Source organism: Protomyctophum parallelum (assembly GCF_964188405.1).
Source record: "Protomyctophum parallelum genome assembly, chromosome: 20".
In the NCBI taxonomy this organism is placed as follows: Eukaryota; Metazoa; Chordata; class Actinopteri; order Myctophiformes; family Myctophidae; genus Protomyctophum; species Protomyctophum parallelum.
In genome coordinates this window covers 20,687,184-20,706,022 of record NC_139718.1, presented here as the reverse complement: position 1 = coordinate 20,706,022, position 18,839 = coordinate 20,687,184, and the positions used below count along the sequence as shown (strand labels likewise).

The 18,839-nt window shown below is 44.6% G+C and overlaps 1 protein-coding gene across 1 annotated transcript in view; it reads left to right on the top strand.

The window, feature by feature from the left end:
* The window catches only part of pacrg (PARK2 co-regulated), a 191,487-nt gene that overhangs the window by 165,797 nt on the left and 6,851 nt on the right, over positions 1 to 18,839 (top strand). The gene's annotated exons all lie outside the window — the stretch shown is intronic.

Here is an 18,839-nt window from a genome sequence, read left to right as displayed (position 1 = left end):
TCGCACTGCTGAGTGGTTTTCTGCACTGTTCAGTGTGTCATGCGTCTCTCTTCCTTTCCGCGCGGCGGAAGAAGACCAAAACAGAGCAGACAGGAGGATTGGAGGGGAAAGAAACGGAGGGCTGCCTGGCAGCGTGCACAAAAAGGGTGGGCAGTCAAAGCGATGACAGTGACCAAATTGGCATTGGAATTCAATGAGAATGCGTGGGGCTGCAATTGCGTGGGCTGGCCCAGTGGTACAGTACGGCCTGCACTGTACAATTTACAATGTAGGCATTTAGCAGACGCTCTTAATCCAGAGCCAGTTACAGTAAGCAAGAACAACACATGGTAATACATCAAATACATCAAGAATAGTCATCAAGAATCATACGTAAGCTAAGAATCTATCATCCGTCTAACAGTGGAATATCTATAATGATTCTGAAACTATGCGTATACACTATAGAGTGCTATGTCTACATAAAATGCTATGTAAATTATATAAATTGAGCCTTTGCATACGCCTGAAGAGGTGGGTTTTCAGATTGCTATCGGAAGTAAATTCCATAGTTTTGGAGCCAGAAGGGAGAAGAGTTTCCTCAGTGTTCATTTAACCAGTGGTGGAAAGTGTGAACACAGCAATGTAGAAATATACTCTTGTTACAAGTAGAAGACCGGCATTCAATTTTTTGTTGAGTAAAAGTACAAAGGTATTGGTATAAAAATGTACCAAAAGCAGAAAGTACTCCTTATCTTATCATTTCAAGTTTTCAAATGTATAATAATCTTTGGAAAATCTATTTTCAAATGGCCGAAATGTATACTGTAAGGGTGGAAGTGGTTAACACCCCAAGTTATTGATATCAAAGCCGATCGCATCGCTCCACAGCCTGGGAGTGCCTGTTGCGCAACATTCGATGTTGCGCAACAGACACGAGACAGAATATCTTAAAACGCTTGATCTAATTCATCCCGTCCAATTCTAAGAAAAGATCATGTCTTAGACGGCCCACCGCGGTCCCGTCGCTAGTCACGTCAGATTTAATCATACCGACTCTAGAGTGTTTTGGCTACATTTAGCTGCAGCCACATCCAGGATAACATCCGGTCCGTTGGTAAAAGTGCTCCGCTACTATAAATCTCCGGGCGCTATGATTTAATGGAACCCCGGGCAATCAGAGTGTTAATGCATGTTTTGTAATAATAATCAAAATCTACAAAGTAACTAGTAACTAATGTTTTCAAATAATTGAGTAGTGGAGTAAAAGTACAATATTTGCCTCTGAGATGTAGTGGAGTAGAGGAATACTCAAGTAAGGTAGAAATACCTCAACATTATACTTAAGTACAATACATAAGTAAATGTACGTTGTTACTTTCCACACCTGCATTTAACACTGCAGAGGGGAAAAATTTGTTCCAATTGTACACTCACAGTTAACGTGTTCACAGTGGCGGTGAGGACGTCCATAACAGTGTAATGTACAAAGGAAATGCCAGACGAGTCTATGTCGGGTCCTTCAGCGTCAGTATTAGCCTCATATCTGTCCAGCGATGGCAGAGGGGGAGCCGTCCTGACCTGCTTTATGTAAATGCCACACTTAAACACTCCTGCGTTAAAGAGCCTGGGCTCTCGTAAACCTCGACAGGCGCTAGTGCCCGGCCGATGCCCGTAAAACACAGACGGCTGTTTATGGAGGCCTGTACCTGCATCCTTCCACTCATAAAGCCTTCCCTTTGTGTTGCCTGCAGGGGAGAGAGAGATAGAGAGAGAGAGACACTTCAGAGTGACCCTGTCCATCAAAGCAAGCTAGTAGCAGAGACAAACCCCATGACGCTGTTTGTATTTGAATGTTTTTTTATTGTACACATGTCATTTCTAATGATGATTTCATGTCGATTTGTTTTTGGCTCACTATTATGTGGACTATGTCTACACGTGTCGTTCAATGGGCAGTGTGCAATGTGTTGACAGTCTGTGTTGCACTGCATGTTGCCTTTGTGGTTTTTACAGCAGCTACTGTATGCCAGCGAGGCAATAACGCCCCTAAGGACAATAACGTTTATGCTATCCTAGCCCTAGAATTAGAAATGAGCAGGCTATTATTCATTTTTGCCCAACCCTTGGGGAGGCGGCTATTATTCATGTGTACAAGAATATAAGTTTTAGAACGTAAAAAGGAGAAGAGAAAAACATAAAAACGAAGGATTTTACTGTGCGTTGTTGAAACACATGCAACAATCACTCTGCTGTAAAAACAACCAGTGATCAAATTTTCTCCTTTTCGAGGTATACATGTTTTTGTAAATGGTGCTTTTCTATAGAGCTTTAGCATGTGCGCTTTAGCATGTGCATTATATTCACCCATTCACACACCGACAGCTCAGGAAACCAGACACCAACCTCGAGAGCAGTTAGGGGTCAAAGAGTATTGCTCAAGGACACATCCACATTATGCCAGGAGGAGCCAGAGATCGAATCGGGAAATCATTCCCAGAGATCATTCTACCGCTGACCCACTGACATGGCCGTCATCATATACCGCAAGTTTTGCTTTCCAGGCCAACAAAACTGAGAGTATGCATCTCTATTATTATTATTATTATCAGCCAGCGATATGCAGGCATTTCTATATTTTACTGGGCAAGTTCATTCCAGTCCAATAGCCCATGGCCAAGTGCTGGCCATGCTGTAATAGCTAGTTATTTATAACAGACAAAACAGACAAGACCAGAGACAGCAACCTAGAATGCCCTCATTTATTCTGATTTATTGATAGCTTTCCCCAGTGGTTTTAGTAAAATGTTTAATTAGTCCCCTTTTCCTATCTCCCTCAGACCAAGTGTAAATTCAGCTGTCTAGGTAATTGCAAAGAACAGAGAGTCAGGAAAGTCCTTCATTAGTTAATTGTTGGCTTTGGCACGATAAACACATTCACATTGATTTCAGAGATTAGATCACAAATACGAGGATGATGAGATTATGCCAGGCTGGTTGACACAATGCAACAATTCAGCAAAGTATACAAAAGGCTGGCCACAACTTGTTGGTAGCCTACATCATATGGCTCATGATCCAATCATGATTGATTGATTGATTGATTGATTGATTGATTGTATTCACAGTATGTAGAATGGGTACATTTAAAACGAAAGCAATACAAAAACTGCTACGAGGATAAAACCAGAAAAAGCACTAAGACTTGTTTACATCAGGGTCCTCCATTTTCAATTCATCAGAACATTTAAAGATGTACAAATATAACATGCAGTTTATCTTCAACGTGTTCTGCGCACACACACAGTACTGTGCTGTTGCTGTGCAACCTAACGTGGAATGTTGTTTGACCGTTGCAGCATCCAGGGTGCAGCTGAACTGGGCTCGCCTAGTTTCTTTCTTCCATTAACCACTTAGGCTTGATTTATACATGGGCGCCAGTGCCATGCACCGAAACCAAGTAGCAGATCTACAAGCTCAACGCGTCACAGCGCAACATGTCACCGGCTACCGGCGCCCAATGAAGCATGACGAGGCATTAACACCTGTATCTACTCTCCATTCCAGCCCCCAACCCTAGCTACCGACCCTCCCCATTTTCACTCTCTACCCACGTCGCACCGTTCCCCCGCCTGCCTCCCTTTTTCTCCCCGCCACCTTGCAGAGTCCTAGTCAGTCTCCCTAGCGGGCTCACTGCCCTCAGGCCTGGCTGGACTTATCCCAGCTTTTCATTGTCCCTCTTCAGAATGCAGACGGACTGCGCGCCCGTCCTCCTGGTGCCATTGTCATCGCCGTCCAACCAAAGTTTTCTGTTAATCACAGTGCCGCTCCGCCCGCACCCCCGCTGTGATTTACAAGGACTCCGCCTCCACGGGCGACCAATCCAACCAATCGCATTAGGGAGATAAATAACCCAGACCAATAAAAGTGTTGGAGGGCAGAATAGGCTCTTGGACCGTTGCTCGCCATCCATTTAGAGGGGGGGGGGGGGGCAGTGTTGGGCGGGGGCGGGGGGGGGCTTTTAGCAGAACGCCTTTTTGGAGTGATATTGTGATTGGTGGTGGGGGTGATGTCACGTCGTCCATCTTGGGGAGCCACTTCATTAAGCTAATGGAAGGGCTGGACTGCTCACCGTAATTCTGTGTGTGTGTGTGTGTGTGTGTGTGTGTGTGTGTGTGTGTGTGTGTTCGTCCGTCCTTCCTTCCGTCCTTCCTTCCTTCCTTCAGTCCGTCCTTCCTTCCTTTCATCCGTCCTTCCTTCCTTCCTTCCTTCCTTCCTTCCTTCCTTCCTTCCTTCCTTCCTTCCTTCCTTCCTTCCTAACCTTTTATGAAGGCTAAGATGGTTTCATTAACCAAGCACCACGCCCCCACATCTGTATGGCCAACATGCGCGCAAGCGTGTGTGTGTGTGAGTGTGTGCACGTGCGTGTGTTCCAATCCTTTGATGTTGTGCAGTGATTACACTATATCTTGGCAAGGGCAGGTAATGCGGTGGTTCAGACGAACTAAATTAAACGTAGCTCTTTTTCATCTTTGAACACCAATCTCACTTTGTATTAGAATGCCTTTATTGACAGCGCGTTGCGTGTTCGAGTCCCGTTCGTGACGATCATTGCTGCATGTCTCTCCCCGAGTCCCCGTCACTCTCTCCCTCTTTCCTGTCATTCTTCACTTGTATCTATATCAATAAAGGCCACACACAAATAACCAAATCTTCAGAATGTCTTTATTGTCCTTATCTCTCTTTATCTTGTAACACAAGGAGAGATGTAAAGTAACAGGTTTTAGCTAATTGCTATTTTCCACCTGGTCCCTGCAGGCTCCACATACTGTATGTAAAACACAATCAAAAGACGTACTTCTGTGGCTTTTGAAACATGCTCAATAAATCTAGCATGGATCGGTCCAGCGGTCTGTGAGATTAGCCAAACACCTATAGGCACTGACCCTCTTATAGAGTTAGAGAATCTAGACTCTTGCACAAGCCACGCCGCAAAATAATTACAAATGACATTGGATGTCCTTTGCTTCAATGTCTATGATGTTGCTGAGCTGAATTAGTGTGTCACCTGAATTGTACCATGCACTTCCAATGAGTGCAAACTTTGTCAGACGTCAGATCTCTCTCTCTCTCTCTCTCTCTCTCTCTCTCTCTCTCTCTCTCTCTCTCTCTCTTTCTCTGTGTCTTTCCTTGTCAGTTTTTCCACATCTGTCTGGACATGTGCTGTCTTTATGAGAGTGATTCCTCTGATTCCACTCCTGTGTTTTTTTTACTGTCCAGCCCCTATAGCTGCACAGACCATTTGATACTATTCTCATTTGAGGTCCCTTAAGTTTCTGTTTATAACCCTCACAGACATGTTGTCATCACAGTTCTGTGAAGCGTTTGGCCACACACTGTAGACAGGTCTGACAATAGCCCAACCTGTAGTGTATAATGTGTGTATCTCTCTGCTCTCTCTCTCTCTCTCTCTCTCGCAGGAAAAAAGCTAGCTGTTCAAACACAATGGCAAGAGAAAATGCCTCAACTCTCTCCTAAAATGTTTTATTCAAAAGATTTCACTTCTCAAGGAGAGGAATTTTTTTTTAAGAAAAAAGAGAAAAGAATAGTAAATAACAGAGCATTACCATTTCCTTGTAGCAACTTAAACATATGCTCGCTGTGCCCATTAAGCATGTGTAAATGAGCAGTGCCTTATGTGCCACAAGGCACGAAGTGGATAGGTAACAGGTAAATGAGCAGTGTTTCTTTCTTTCTTTTTCATCCCCTATAAATATGGACACCTGTTATCAGAACAAAGGTACATCAGCCAAGCTGTTTGCCATGAATATTAATTTCTCCACTGTTAGCCTCCAGCACTGAAGGTCGCAACCCGCGAGTAGAAATGATATACGGCTTGCCTTTTATTTAGTATTCACGACAGATGCTAATTTGACATCTTTATGCTTGATGGTATGACATAAACAGTGATATGATGGTTTCACACGGACACACGGATAGGCTTCATACAAGCGGGGCTATTTTGTCTGGCGTTTTAATGGTGGTGGCGTGTGAAGATATTACTTGCAGATGTGAACAGGCCTCATATCAGACAATAGCCAGTTAGTCTATTTGCTGTCACCTCTGGGTATATCTGCCTCATATGACAACAGACCACATGATTAGAGGACAGATTGAGGTCTGGGTTGTTGTTGTGAATTGTAAGCTGTAGGCCATAGGCTGTTGATCACAAAGTGCCATATCTGCGCATGCATGCACACACACACACACACACACACACACACACACACACACACACACACACACACACACACACACATACACACATACACACATACACACATACACACACACACACACACACACACACACACACACACACACACACACACACACACACACAAACATCTATATACAAACACACACACACACACACACACACACACACACACACACAGACACACATATATACAAACACACGCCGCGCACACACACACACACACACACACACACACACTCTCTCTCTCTCTACTGTATAATGCTCTTTAATGCTTAGGCCACAGGAATTTCAGGAGCTAGCTGTTTCTAAACACAAACATATTGAATAATGATTCAATTTGTTTAGATGATTAGGACCTTTTGCATTGTCTGTAATCCACTATAAATCAACCGTGACAGGCAAAGACGACTTGCTTTATAGTGGAGAGCTGAATGCTCAATAAAGTGCTTGTGAAATGACTAGATGACGCTCTCCTTGGCTTAGATGAGGCTCTCCTCTTGGCTTAGGTGAGGCGACGATGCTAAAATCCCACAATTTGTTAACCCTCCTATACAGGCTGAAATGACACCTGACTCTGGACTACGTGACCTGTGTGTGTGTGTGTGTGTGTGTGTGTGTGTGTGTGTGTGTGTGTGTGTGTGTGTGTGTGTGCGTGTGCGTGTGCGTGTGCGTGTGCGTGTGCGTGTGCGTGTGCGTGTGCGTGTGCGTGTGCGTGTGCGTGTGCGTGTGCGCGTGCGCGTGCGCGTGCGTGTGAGCCTGTAAGGACCTACAGCTTTGCATTTCAAAGTGCAGGGGCTTGTTGTCTCATGCCTTGGCGTGTGCGCAGCACAGTGGCCTTTAGTGCATGTCCCCGGTGAAGATGGATTTTGTGCCTAGGCAGCAGCCCACTGCTAACCTTGAGGTAAGCTGGCGTAATGAGATCGCCTCTGACGGCATTGACTCACACCTGACACTCTCCTCACAGCCAGCGAGAGGGAGAGAGACACAAAGACAGATTGGGGAATGCAGAAGAAGAGGAATGGACGAATGGTGCACTTTATATAGTCAGTTGTATTGTAGCGCAGATGAAAACAGGTAGAACTGGAATATGCCGACAATTCCTGCTAGAACATTACACGGTAATGCTGTACCGTGGCAGCGTTTCACTCAGGAGGTTCCTGGCTCCAGCATTATTAATCCGGCAGCCGGGGTTGTGGGGTGGGAAATATGGTATATCGTTTTTTTTATTGGCCTAAAATATTGTCTATATAGTATACATTCATGAATCCACTTGCTTGACTGGCTGTCTGTATTGAGCAATTTCTTTATAGAGGTTTATATGTGACCATACCATTGACATAAGGCAAAAATGTCAGAATTTCATTATGCTTTAAGTAGCACATTTTGGGGGATTTGGGCACATTTGGGCAAGTGGCTATGGCCCAGGGAGTGTTTATTGTGCAAAACTAATGCTTGAAATGGATTTAGAATCATGAAAACCCCCTACTTTGACATATTACATGCTACATAAAGCATAAAGAAAATGTGAAAATCGTGCCTTTACAGGATGTCAATAGTATGGTCACATATAAAGCCCTATTAAAATGATTTCTTAATGCCGATAGCCGGTCGCAGTGAATTCATGAATCTATGTATCTAGACAATATTTTAGGCCAATAAAAAGACTAAATACCAATAATTTCCCATTTTAAACAAAAGAAGCCTGTTGGCTGCCAGACTACATGCTGTATCTGGGCATTTATTTCCTTTTATTTCCTTTACTTTATTTGTTTATTTAGACGGGACAATGCATATTAATGGTCATTACACAAATGCAATGTAAATTCACCGGATTTAGCAAAAATGAAAATTCTCATCCACAGTCCCCAAATAAAATCATAAAAGAAAACAAGCGAACAGTACCTTACATTAGGAAACAAAGCATTAAAAACATACATACACAAGGAAAGTATTTTACAATATTTTGGCTTTATATGTTTAATTGTAGGTGTTGGAGTGCTTTTCAGGACATTGTACAATGGTTCTCAAAGTTGTGTCTAGCGACCCTCAGGGTTCCTTGAGGGGGTTCCAAAGGGACCCTAATACAGGTCCATTTGATTCCATTTGTACATGCACTCTCCGTCAAGGGGGTCCTTGAAATTAAAAACGTTTGACATCCAATGCATATATTATTATTTTACAGGACATTTCTTTAAAACATTTACAATAGGGGAAGTCACAAAATGTCAGCCAGATCTCACCCAAACACGGTGAAATAGCGCGGATTGTCAATTCCGTACATGCACGCCTAGAAAACCCAAATATCTTTACATATTACACGACTACTGTTTTGACCACAACGGAGGCCTGGCTTTCACTAGTATTGTTTGTACGGAATGGCCAATCCGTGCTATTTCACCATGTTAGGGTGAGAGCGGGTTTGACATTATTTACGATTCTGTGCTATTGGGTTATTGGGCTCTATAGTGAACTTCGCAGCTTTCGGCACGGCAACTCGCACACTTTAGAGCACTCAGTGGTGTCTCTCATGGCTCAAGTTTGGTAGAGATGGTGCCCCTCCGTCACAGTCTATGGGGAGGATTTCAGTGTAATACTGTATGTATATGAATTTTGGAGTTTTTTGGTGTGTATGTACAGAATTGCCAATCCGTGCTATTTCACTGTGTTTGGGTGAGACCGGGTTGCAAATGTTCTGTTGCATGTGTGCTCACTGCTCAGACACTGTAAATCCCTCTTTTTTGTTGAATGTCTCATTAAGCACTGTCACCGACATATACTGGCCTGAGTTGAGATCAGCGCTTTCAAGTCCCTTGTGTGCCGTCCAGTCTAGTTGAGTCTGTTGTGGTCTGGTCCAGTAGGCTGGCTGACTGGAGTGTTATGTATGGACTACTGTCTGCCATAGCTGCAGTTAAGACCTCCTTCGTCTGCACTTTCTTGCCCAAATGAAAACCTCTGCTACAGCAGGCCATGGTCCGGGCCTAGGGGATCATTTGTCACCAGCTGTACTACCAGCGAGCGTTCACGCACGTGCATGCACGCACACACACATAATTCCCTGCTGAAGACTGCTGATTCTCTAGTTCTTTCTCTGATCATTGCTGTCTCTTCCTCCCTTCGGCCCTCATGTGTCATGTTTTCACTACACTACATCCGTGTGCACACTGAAAAATGTGGCATGCAATTTGAAAATAATTAGAGAGTATCTGCTCTTGGAATCTGCCGATTTGATGTACCGATACAGTATACTTTACGAGTCCACCTTCCACACACCGAGCATCACACACACCAATCACGGGGACCACTGGAAGCCCATCTGTAATTTCTGGCGAGGGATTGGTGCCAACCTGAGGAGAGCAATGGACTGACCTCATGTTTCCTTCAATGCATGAGTCCAAGTCGCTTGCACCTGACAGGGGGGAATTTCCCCGGTTGGACGTAGCACGTGGAAGGAATTCCAACCAGTTCCTTTCCCCTCCATCAGGCACCCCGACCAGGAAGTTTCTGCATGGTTTTTGTGAGGGTACCACTACCTACCCTAGGGCACATGGGGAGAACATGCAAACTCCACACAGAAATGCCCTTTTTGCCAACCCCACCTATAGGGTATATGGACACGGAGGAGAGAACACGCTGCCAGCACCCACAGCTTCCCCAGCGGGAATCGAACCCAGGCCAATCCAGCTGTGAGGCAACAGCGCTATACCGACTGCAACACCGTGACACCACGACTAGAGGGTTTAAGTTATGGCCTACTGTATGTTCTTTTGTACGACACAAGAAGCGAAAATAGCCAATACAAGCTCACAACGTCATAAATAAAGTAAAATACAAATTGAAACATTCTGACAAAATTGTTTCCAAATTTGCTCCGTGTGGTACACAACATAATCAGACATTTCCCTAAAGTTAACAGTATTTAATTTAGTCTGATCTGAAGCAAGGATAAAATATTTCGCAACTTGCAATGAAAATTAATGACCAGAGGGGATATCGAAAGCAGAGGCATCCCTCAGCGAATCAAACCCTGCCGAGTGCCACATTGAAATTGATGCCCCACGTGCATTTAATAGTATTTAATAGCATGAGATGGGACCAGGATAACCATTATATGGATGATGGTAATTGAAACAATAATGGACATGCGGTAACAGCTTGGAAAATAGCACTGATCCATCATCTGCGATGAGCCTGCCCGCCGTTCATTAATAACATGGTTAAATGGTGCCAAAGTTATATTGCTCTTGGTCATATAGCTGCCCGAAATAGGCTTAGTGCCGCGTTGGCTAATTGAAAAAGAGATGAACCGGGGTCAGCCGTTCTGTGAGCTGTGGAAGACGGATAGATAGACCCTCCCCCTGTCCGTCAGTGTGGGGTTTGGATCACGCACCCCGTGGCCTGTGGGGAGTTCCCAGGAAACAATCGGCCGGAGACATGGCACGGAGCACGATCTTGGCGGAAGTGCGGGATTGGAATTCAATTCCTGTGTACCAGTGTGCGGAAGTTGTCTACTGGGCCACTGGGATGTGGATCAATAGGAATCAAATGGCTTGAGCCCCGCCCCCGCGCAGCTCAGCACAGGAAAATCCTCCGTGTTCATTTAACTGAGAGTGTACAGTACAAACCAGCAGTACTGTACTCGAGGTACAATTTTTACGTATTTGTATTTTACTTGAGTATTTCCATTTTCCAATACTTTTACTTCCACTCCACTACAGTAGCCTACATCTCAGATCCAAATATTGTACTTTTACTCCACTACATTTATTTGAAAACTTGAGTTACTAGTTACTTTGTAGATTTTGATTATTATTACAAAACATAGGCCATTTGAAAATAGCCGATCTACAAGCTCACAATGCGTCACATTGTAGATCTGCTATTTTCAAAAGATTTGCATGCATTTGAAAACTTGTGAAACTCGTACATTCTGCATAATGAGTATACCTTCTACTTTTGGTACTTTAAGTACATTTTGATACCAATACTTTTGTACTTTTACTCAAGTATACATTTTGAATTGCAACATGCAAGTCCTTTTCCCACCAGTGTGCTGTTTGCGGAGGCCTGGGCTCAGCCTGGGCCTGGGCTCAGCCTGGGCTCGGTCAAGGTTGAAGCGGCGCTGTGGAACAGCTAAACCGACGGAGGCTAAACGGCTGGCCTGGACGACCACATGGAAAATGAGATCAGTGACCTAGAGTAACGCCAGTGTGCATGAGCGCTCATAGCAGGGACTGGGCTGTAAGAAACTATACCGCCGGACCACAAGCCTTTCACCGGACTTGAAACTTGAGTTCGAGTGTGAAAGAGAGTGAGAGAGCAGCATAGCATGAGGTGTGTGTGTGTGTGTGTGTGTGTGTGTGTGTGTGTGTGTGTGTGTGTGTGTGTGTGTGTGTGTGTGTGTGTGTGTGTGTGTGTGTGTGTGTGTGTGTGTGTGTGTGTGTGTGTGTGTGTGTGTGTGTGTGTGTGTGTGTGTGTGTGCGCAATAGGGGTACAGTTTGGCTGCAGCCCTCTCATGTGGCTGGCTGTGTTGAGCTGCAGCGAATGCTGCTATTGATTTCACACAATAGCACCAAAGTACGAAAGGGTCCGCCAGCTCTGTGCGTGCGTGCGTGTGTGCGTGTGTGTATCAGAGAGAGAGACAGCTGCTTTTTCAGTCAGCCTGACTTATCCATTAGGGATGAAGAGGGTTGAGGTCTTTGGAGAGACTGTTGTAGGAGGAATGTCATCCACACACACACACACACACACACACACACACACACACACACACACACACCTCATGCTATGCTCTCTCACTCTCTTTCACACTCGAACTTCCTCTGTTTCTCATTTTCACATGCATTGACACAGGCACATTCATTCTCTTTCATGCGCACGCACGCATGCTAACACGCACGCACGCATGTACGCATGCACGCACGCATGTACGCATGCACGCACGCACGCACGCACGCACGCACGCACGCACGCACACACGCACACACACCAGGTGTCCCCCCGTTGCTGCCAAAGTGTGAGTGTCAGAGTCCTGGCCTCTTCATAAGAGGCCTACTTGGCACCCAGCTGTGAGGCCTTTTTAATTAGAGCCCTGCTGTTAAAGCGCGGCCGAGCTCGCCTCACACCACCTCCTCACTCCTACACACACTCTGGCATACGCACTGTCTCTGTCAATCATTCTATCTGTCCGTCTCCTGATTGCAGTATCTGACTGCAGATGTTGGCTAGCGGCTGCTATGCCATGCCACAGACTCCAAGCACCTGTCCTTGTAAATGAAGGCATGTGGTATGAAATTGGGCAGGCTAGTAAATTAGCCAAAGCAGCGTGCGATAGCCTTAGACCAGTGCTTCTCAACGACGGGTCCAAACGGGTCCCTTACGGGTCTGTAACTCTGTGCAAAAGGTTTATCTATCTAGTATCTATCTATCTATCTATCTATCTATCTATCTATCTATCTATCTATCTATCTATCTATCTATCTATCTATCTATCTATCTATCTATCTATCTATCTATCTCTCTATCTCTCTATCTATCTATCTATCTATCTATCTATCTATCTATCTATCTATCTGTCTGTCTATCTGTACGTGTGTACGGCTGTAATGCACGTAACTTGAGAACCATTCGCTCCACAAACTTCAAATTCAACACGCGTTCCACACCCTCAGGGAGTGCAGTGCCCAGTGTTGAGTCAGTCGAACCCATGTTTGTCCAAAACCGCCACAAAAGGCCTCTGCCCGGGATCTGGACAGGGCCCCTGGCCAGTGTCCATATATGGAGCTGGCCTGTACTGACATCACAACACTCCATATTTGGGCGTGCCTGACACAGAACTCCATATAGGAATAAAGGGACACAGAGAGACAGATACAGAAATCTGTTTAACTTCTGTAAATTGTATTTGTAAATTTATTGAATGTGCACAAATCTGAAAATTGGCAATCTTTAATGAGTCTCTGACACAGCCAGATGTCAAGCTACAGAAGGGAAAGTATTCAACTGAAACATTTCCTGCTGTGAGGGCTGAAGGTAACCTGACTCAGCCAGATGGGGCAGCACAGAGTCTGGTTAGGCTGAAGGTGCTTAGCCACCGATTTCGCACAAAAATTACTTTATTTGTGGCCAAAAAGAAAATCAGTTTGGCAGGATTTCGTGTTGCGTAGCTTGTCTGAACCACTGTAGGTACTTGCCAATGCTGCATTTGTTCATGAAAAACTAATTGTAATGAGTTGTGAATGTCCATTCATGTGAAAGTTGTAGAGCGTAACAAGGCAGCGAAAGATTACACATGCATATACTGTATACACACACACACACACACACACACACACACACACACACAAGCCTGATTTATACCTATTTAGTGTGGTTGCCCTAACAGGGCAACCAGACTATTGTTATTGTAAATGAGCGATACTTTGACGCACTACTCCTCCCACAGTTTTTGCCGCACACACTCAAGCCATATGTCAAATTGACCGGCTTCATCGGGAATCGTGTGCTTGTGTTTTTCTAAGAGATCCGTTGTATAGTTTAATTGATATTAATTAATTAGTTCTCCATAGACTTATAATGGGGAAATCGAAGACTAAATGTAAGTTTTTTCCATTGGAGACCGTAAGCGCCATATTTACAAGACTTGGTAGGGAGGTTCATAATAATTATGAAAATTAATTGATAAGGAATTACATCAGTCGGCCTCATGGTGGCGCTATAACAGCCCACTTTACGTTTTTCCCTATAACTCTTGAACCGTTAGTCGTAAAATCAAATTTAATTTTTCCATGGATTCCTTGGGTCATGATGCATTTCCACATATAGGCCACGCCCATTTTCGTCAAGAAAGAAATTCCTGCAAATTTGAATTTTCTCCAAAACACACTTTTGGCTCCTCCTCCTACAGATTTTGTCCAAATCTCACAAAAATCAGCAGACATGATCTCCGGACCTATCCGATTAAAACACCAACTGCAGAATTTTCGCAGTCCGTATCGTTCGGCCGTAATCGTCTTCCGAAGTTAGTAGAAGGGGCCTATATCACAAAGAATGCCATAAATCACGAACGGAATGTCCAATCCATCCCAAATTTTAATCACATGTCCGGGGTGGTTCAATCAACCAAGTTCTAAAAGCATCCATAGGGGGCGCCGCAAATGCGAGAAATGTAACCGTTTGTCGCAAAAACATGAATTTTGGGGGTTAAATCCCCTCCGAATTACTTACGCATGATCTAAGGTGTGACTTGAAATTGTAATTGGCTGACAATATTAGTGGGAGGGGCATATGTAAGCCACTGCGGCAACCACACTCTGCAATTTTTTTAAATTGCGAATTTTCTAGTTATTATTATTTCTGGGTCCATGGAGTTAACATTGCTCTAATGGACCCCCAGGTGTGGTTAGAATATTGAAATAGCCTATGTCTTCCCTGTTTATTTTTGGTTTCTTCATGAAAGCTGAAAGTCTTTGAGTCAAAAGGCCCAATCGAAATACACCACGTTAGTTACATCACAATATCATCCCCTCGCCTAACCCCTGCTCCTTTACCATACAACAAGTTAACAACAGCTGTGGGTGCGGCTTCAATTCAGGTGGATCACCACCCACCTGAAAACCAGACATAAAAACTTACTTTTAACACTTTCTGTACACTATTTTGAAAAAATAAATCTTTCTCAGAGTATAATCACAGTACCTGATCATGTTTTAGGGGGGGATTACGGCATTCCATTTCCATCTTTAATTTAAAAACGTATGGCGGGCCTTTCTGTGTGGAGTTTGCATGTTCTCCCTGTGTCCCCTAGGGTAGGTAGGCCTACCCTCACAAAAACAGTAATCCTGATGGAGGGGAAAAGAACTGGTCGGAATAATGTATTCCTTCCACGCGCTACGTCCGGCCGGGGAAACTCTCCCCTGTCAGGTGAAAAGAAGCAGCTTGGACTCCTCATGCATAGAAGGAAGCATGAGGTCAGTCCGCTGCCCCCCCAGGTTGGCAGAGGAAGTGTAGCACCCAGGATTACATTAGATAATTGACACTGGGTGAAAAAATGGGTTACAAAATTGTGGGATAAAAATTTAAGAAAAAGAAAAAACCTATGGCGGCTCTACAAGCTTGTGCGATGCTCTACTAAGGCTATAAACATTCACCGCGAGGCACACGGCCCTTTTCCCAGAGCCCCCGTCATGAAGCCCAGGGCCGGATCTACCATATGGGCACTTTGGGCACGCGCCCAGGGGCCCTTGGGCACCAGGGGCTCCAAATAAATGGTGTCTAAAAAGATTAGTGTTTTATTGTTGGTGAGAAGGCAGCTTAAAAGTGCAATTGTGTGTAAAGCAGCAACAATGCGCTAGATTGGCTGTTGTTCATGGTGGGTGGGCCCACTGGGCTGTGTGAAGTCAGGTGATTGGCTGTTGTTCATGGTGGGTGGGCCCACTGGGCTGTGTGAAGTCAGCTGATTGGCTGTTGTTCATGGTGGGTGGGCCCACTGGGCTGTGTGAGGTCAGGTGATTGGCTGTTGTTCAAGGTGGGTGTGCCCACTGGGCTGTGTGAGGTCAGGTGATTGGCTGTAAAAGGTGGGTGTGCCCACTGGGCTGTGTGAGGTCAGGTGATTGGCTGTAAAAGGTGGGTGGGGCCACTGGGCTGTGTGAGGTCAGGTGATTGGCTGTTGTTCAAGGTGGGTGGGGCCACTGGGCTGTGTGAGGTCAGGTGGAGAGGTGATTCTGGTGGAATGAAAGACGTACGTCCACCATCCAGCATTGCTTTGTTTTCATTCTGCATGCATAGCCTGTAACCCATTTGCTTACAGTCTGGGTAAAAAAAATAATGTGTTTGTTATTGCCTGGCTGTCACTCTGGGGCGGGGTAGGCGACCGGGAATAGGCCAATATAACGGCATAAAACCACCCAAAAACGGCCCAAAACAGCCAAACACAAAAATGTACGCGTGCATGTGAAGGGGGGCCCGTTGAGCTTCAGTGCCTAGGGGCCCTCAGAGGTGTTAATCCGGCCCTGGTGAAGCCTGACCGGAGCAGTGGTGGAAAGTAACCAAGTACATTTACTCTATAGATACTGTACTTAAGTACACTTGTGAGGTATTTGTACTTTCCAGACTTTTACTTGTTACAGAGTGTAATTCCACATTGCTGCATTGATACTTTTAGCTGCTCCCCACTGGGACAATTGTGCACACACACACACACACACACACACACACACACACACACACACACACACACAGTGGAGGAGCAGACAATGTGCACCAGATGTGAAGCATGGTGAGGTCAGCTCCCTCATGCCTCTCCCAGCCATGGCGGCGTCACGCAGCATCTGCCCCGGCACGCCACAGTCAGCCATGCACACACACACACACACACACACACACACACACACACACACACACACACACACACACACACACACACACACACACACACACACACACACACACACACAGTGTGTTGATTTTAGCCGACAGGAATTTTTTATTTAGTTTCAGTCATATTTTAGTCTTCTGAAAAGTTTCAGTTTTAGACTACCGGTAGTTTTATTTGACTAAATATCATGAGATCTTTCTCAACTAAATCTACCGTTGATTCTGTCGGCGGGCAGAACAAAATGTCGGCGGGCCTTGATGCCATCATAATGGTTGATTTTACACTTGTTGTTGGTTGTATGCTGGAAATAGCCGATCTACAAGCTTAGTTTCAGAGCCCAACACGAGCCCAACCAAACATAAAATCACTTTTAGTTCTCTTCTCCCTCCCTAAAAATGTAGTCTTGTTTTTTTTTGTTGACAAAATTGTCATTATATTTTGTTTCATAGTTTTAGTCATCATAGCTTAGTTTTTGACGGGCGCTATAGCCCCAGCTTTGAGGGTCTGTGTAAACACAAACATTGAAGGCAAAAGTGAGTGAGGACGCAAATTGTGATTGGCCGGCGTGATTGGGTGGGAGATAATAATAATAATAAAACTGTATTTGTCTAGCACCTTTCATGACATGAAATGCAGCTCAAAGTGCTTTACAGAGCAATGGAGAAAGAAAAGAAAAGAAAAGCAAGGCATAAAAAATAATAGCAGTAGGGCCTAATGCAATACAGTGAGGACATGAATAACAAGCAATTTAAAATATCAATTAAAAGCAAGAGTGTAGAAGTAGGTCTTGAGTTGTGCTTTAAAAATGTCTACAGAGGTGGCCTGAGGCTGCCTGTCTACAGATGTGCCATTGGTTGAGAATGAGATTATGTACACTGTACTGTACAGTATGATGATGATGTATGATGATAAGAGCACCCCTCACTTCACACGGGTGTGATTTTTAGGTTTTATTTAAGTTTCGTTATCGTTAGTGAAAATAAATTGTCGACAAACATTTTTCTTCATAGTTTTAGTCAATGAAATCAACACTGACACGCATGCAGCATGCACACACGCACACACACACGCACGGAAGCACGCACACTCATGCACATGCATAGCCAAGCACAATGCTGTTAGCTCAGCAGCAGCCTTTTCTAACGTGAACGTAAAATATCCTCTGAAGCTAAGCGGTTACTCCAAAATCTCATAACCAGCATTCCTTAATTTCCCTTTTCATGCCTGCATGTTTTTTATAAAGAACAATGACATGACCAGACCCTATATTAAGTCTCGGGTCCAGCCCTGTTGGAAGCTGTGATCAAGGAGCTATTGTTCGTTGTAAGCTTCTTTCATACGCACGCAGTATACGAGTAAGTTGATTAGAAACAATAGCAGCCGACTGAGCCCAGTGATATGCGTCGGATCAGCTGTGGAATGTTGAGCCAAATTTATCAAAGCCACCATGGAGCGTGTCACCCTGTACTACACACTCTCTCTCTCTCTCACGCACGCACACACACACACACACACACACACACACACACACACACACACACAGGGCTGGCCAAATTTTGGCCAGGTGTCTTCAGACAAGACTAATTGGATCTAGGGCCAAAGGTTCAGATGAAACCATAATGAGCCATTGTAAACAATGATTTGACCCAATTTGCTTTGCTCTGGTGCCTGGCTGCATGGACCCCAATTTATTGGTCTGATCTGAAACGTAGGTCCCAAAACCTCAGGCTTATCTATCCATGTACCGTCTCCGTTTTCTCCTTCCTCTCTCTTAAGCCTATACTTCGTTTTATGATCAACAGTGAAAATAGCCAATCTACAAGCTTCTACGTGAACTTAGATCTTGCAAAAGATATTGAAAGTTTGGGAAAATGTTAAGGTTTGCCTAAAATTATATATCCAAAATAGGCACGCCATCGTTAAAGTGCTTAGTCACATAGTTGATTATTGTATTGTATATAATTTATATATATCAAGCATTCATACATTTATACTGTGTGTGTGTGTATACACACACACACACACACACACACACACACACACACACACACACACACAGCAAAGTAGTGGAGGGGAACCTGTAGGCGCTGTTCCTGCGTTTGGGACTGCTTGTCACCAGTTTGACATGGGAAGACAGGTTGTTTAGGAACCGGGGGAGGAAAGAGGGATGGAGGAGGAGAAGAATAAGGCTGCATGGCTGCAGCTGTT